At 46.9% G+C, this 3,890-nt stretch overlaps 1 long non-coding RNA gene across 1 annotated transcript in view; it reads right to left on the reverse strand.

Annotated features, from left to right (window-relative positions):
• Positions 1–893: 893 nt before the first annotated feature.
• LOC108447096 overlaps positions 894–3,890 on the reverse strand; it is a 6,077-nt gene continuing 3,080 nt past the window's right edge. Inside the window, exons 2-3 of the long non-coding RNA XR_001862496.1 lie at positions 1,334–1,454; positions 894–1,246 (exon numbers count right to left, since the gene is read on the reverse strand). This is a non-coding gene — a long non-coding RNA (uncharacterized LOC108447096). The remainder of the gene's footprint in view (positions 1,247–1,333; positions 1,455–3,890) is intronic.

Genomic DNA, 3,890 nt, shown 5'->3' on the forward strand with positions numbered 1-3,890 from the left:
AGTCCTTGTCCCCAGTCCCTCTCCAGCTCTCCTGGAGCCCCTTCAGGCCCTGCCAGGGGCTCGGAGCTCTCCCTGGATCCTTCTCCTCTCCAGGGGAACATTCCCAGCTCTCCCAGCCTGGCTCCAGGGAGGTTTTCTTGGATCCAGGGATCCCTGCGCTCCTTTCCCTCTCCTGTCTGTCCAGCAGTGCCCGGAACTCCAGACTCACAACATTTGATTGTCGGTTTAACAATAAATGGATTTGTTGTTCCTGAACACCAGAGGCACAGACGGACACAGGAAACCTCCGGGTACCTTGGATTTTGTTCCTCATCCAAGAAATAATGAAAACATTTTTCCCCTAAAAACATAATTAATGAAAATTAATTTTCATTCGTTCATGGAGCAGGGAGGTTCCGGGATCAGACCATTGAAATCTCATTTTCTGGAGCTTCCAGGCTCAAAATTTGGGAAAAACCTCGGGAAATTCCACGTTTGAAAGGAGCTGATCCAGCCAAAATGTAAAATTCCCTGGAAATATTTTCCTCATTTAAATATTCTAGGAATACTTTGACTCTGTGTGCTCTGCAGCAAGTTCTCCCTATTTTCCCCCCTAAAAGCAATAAAAACCTTTATTTTTCCTTTAAAAAACAAGCCAAAAAAGCTTTTTTCCCCCTTTATAAAACAAGTCGCAAAAGGATTTTTTTCCTTTAAAAAAATAAGTTAAAAAAGCATTTTTTCTTTATAAAATAAATAAATAAAGCCCTTTTTCCTTAAAAAAAGAAGCCATAAAAGGAACTTTTTCCTTATAAAGTAAGGAATAAAAGCGCTTTTCATTAATTAAAATATTTAATTAAAGATTCAGGGGCCTCTTTCTCTTCCCAATACCCCCCCCCCCCCTCCCCCCCCCCGAAAAATTCCTTGGGGATTTTCCCCCTCCCTTTGGGGTGCTCAGGGAAGGGTTAAAGGATTCCTGAGGAAAGCTGGGAGTGAGGAAAGGCGGGAATCCAGCATTCCCTGCATCCCTGAGGATGAGCCAGGGATTCCTCTGCATTGCAGCGCTCTCCTCTCCAGCCCTGCCCAGGGCCGGGCGCGTTCATCCCTTCCCGGGAATGCAGGGATGGAGAATTCCCGGGAAATCGCGGAGCATCCCTTCCCTCCTCGGGGCAATACTCGCGGGAAGGGCTTTGCTCCAACCGCAATCCAAGGAACTCCTGATCCATGGAGTCTGGCACCGTTCAAACCATCCTCAAAAATAGGGAAGAAACTGCAAAATTCCACGGTTGAATTGTGAATTTGATCCCAATCCCACCCCTGTGGAAGAGCAGCAGGAAAACCCTTCTGTTTTACTCACGGAAGAATCCTGGAGCAGGCTGAGCTTTGAGGTCCCTTCCAACCCAAAGCATTCCGGGATTTTGGGATGCAAGGACCACGACGCCGCTTCTGTGTCTGGGAGCGAAGGGAACTTTAAATTCCTGGGATAAAGAAAAGTTTTAGTTGGAAAAGAAATTCCCACCCAGAAAAAAGCCTTGGATGAGTGGAGATGGGGAATGGATGCTGTACAGAACCCAAAAATCCAAGTTTTGCTGGAATTAAAAAATTCCAGGAAACAGCAAAACAAATTTTAAACGTTCCCAAAAAATTCCCTTTGAATTGTGTGCAAGAAAATTCCATGGAACCTTTGGAAACAGCAAGGAGAGAACAATAAACTCCGAAATTAGCTGGAAAACGCTCATTAAAAATGATAATTAAGACACAGGAATACAGTATGGAATTTCCATATGGAAAAAACAGCTGGAGCTGCTGCAGTTTTTAAACAGCGGGCGTGTCGGTGGTTTTTTCTTTTTTTTTTTTTTTTTTTTTTTTTTTTTTTAGAAAAATTCCAGCAAAAAAATGCTGAATCTCTTTAAAGTCAACCTTGAAACAATAAAAATCCATTTCAATGCTGATGAGGAGCTGCTAGGACTGGGAATGTTCATCCCTGGCTCCAAGTGCGAGTCCAGAGGATCCCAATCCCCACAGAATTCCATGGATGGAATGGTTTTCATTTCAAACCCAGCCCCATTTGTTGGCCGAGTGTCCGTATCCAAAGAGAATTCCAGAATTTGGGGGGAGAGAAACTCATCTCATTCCATGCCCAGCCATGGGAAGAGACATCGGGAATAAATCCTTCCTCCCTCCTTTATTTTCATGGAAATGGGATGAATTATGGAATGGGGGGGGATTGGGACCAAAAAAAAGAGGGATAAAGCAACGAGCGCCATCCAGGGGAAAATTCCAGAGGGTTTTTGGGCTTTCCCAATCCCACAGCAGCCAATCCACGCCCTCGGTGTTGGGCTCCCGCCTCCTTTTAAAGGGGTCCTATCCAAGGATTTATCCATGCCTGGAACATTTCCGTTCCTTTTCCAGAGCTGTTTCACTTGTGAGCACCAGGGCTGGGATTTTTCCCTGTTTTCCCGTATTCCTGGTGCGTTATCCCACAGAGCAGGGGGATGTTGGGGCTTAAGGAACAGCAGGTTCTGGAATTGGGCCATTGAAATCTCATTTTCTGGAGCTTCCAGGCTCAAAATTTGGGGGAAACCTCAGGAAATTCCACGTTTGACAGGACCTGATCCAACCAAAATGTAAAATGCCCTGGAAAGATTTTCCTCATTTAAATATTCCAGGAATACTTCAGCTCAGTGTTCTCTGCAGCAAGTTTCCCCTAAAAAAAGGGGATCAGAATCTTCCCTGACTCCCATCCTGCCTCTGGAGCACGGACATTCCCATGGCAAACAGGGCTGGAAGCATCCAGAGGCTGCAATCCTTGGGGAACCAGGAACGGGAGGAAGGTGGGGAAAGTCGGGAATCTGCTGTGATCCACAGGGAAAGCTTTTCTGTGGGAATTTCTTAGCCTTGGAACAGGATCCAACTGCAGCTGTGCAGAGGGAGCATAAATTCCAGCTGGGAAGTTTTATCCCTCCCTCTGGAATGGTGGCTGAGCTTTATTAGCATCCGCTTTTCCCAAGCTCTGGGTTTTATTCCCGGGTTTCTTTGGCATTTCCAGGTTTCCGCTCTCATTCCAGAGCCCTGATTTATTTGAGGAAGAGGGGATTTAAGTTGGGTTTTGGGAAGGAATTCCTGGCTGGGAGGGCGGGGAGGTCCTGGCACAGGTTATTCCATGGGTGCTCCATCCCTGGAAGCATCCAAGGCCAGGCTGGATGGGTTTGGATCAGCCCGGGATAGTGGGAGGTGATATGGGAAAGGAATCATGGAATGGGGTGGGATTTAAGGTCCTTTCCCACTCCAGCCACTCTGGAATTAAAGGATTTCCCCCTCTCCCTCCCCCCTATTTCTTTGGAATGTTTTCCACGAGGTGTGGGAAGTGTCTTGATTTTGCCGTATTTGAAGGAGCAGGATGGAAAACCAGATGGGATTTTGGGGGAGAGCCTCCCACGGTGTTCCAATCCCTCTTGGAATGTCCGTCCCAATTTGCCAGACCAGTGCATTTTTATCCACTGTGCTTTTAAGGTTTCCAGCACACAGATCCCATACCCGGGAAGATTCCCTGATTTTAAGTGTTCCTAAAATCCATCTCCGGGAGTTCTCACATCCCAGGGCACAGATCCTGCATTCCCGAGGGAATTCCCTGATTTTAATGCTCCTAAAATCCCCTCTGTCCCAGGGCACAGATCCCGCATTCCCGGGCAGATTCCCTGATTTTAATACTCCTAAAATCCCTCTGTGGGAGTCTATTCCCATCCCAGGTCACAGATCCCACATTCCCGAGGGAATTCCCTGATTTCAAGTGTTCCTAAAATCCATCTCTGGGAGTTCTCACATCCCAGGTCACAGATCCCGCATTCCCAGGCAGATTCCCTGATTTCAAGCACTCCTAAAATCCCTTAAGTCCGGGATCCTTCCCCACCCAG

The sequence above is a fragment of the Corvus brachyrhynchos genome, unplaced genomic scaffold (genome assembly GCF_000691975.1).
Source record: "Corvus brachyrhynchos isolate BGI_N302 unplaced genomic scaffold, ASM69197v1 scaffold45, whole genome shotgun sequence".
NCBI classification, from domain to species: Eukaryota; Metazoa; Chordata; class Aves; order Passeriformes; family Corvidae; genus Corvus; species Corvus brachyrhynchos.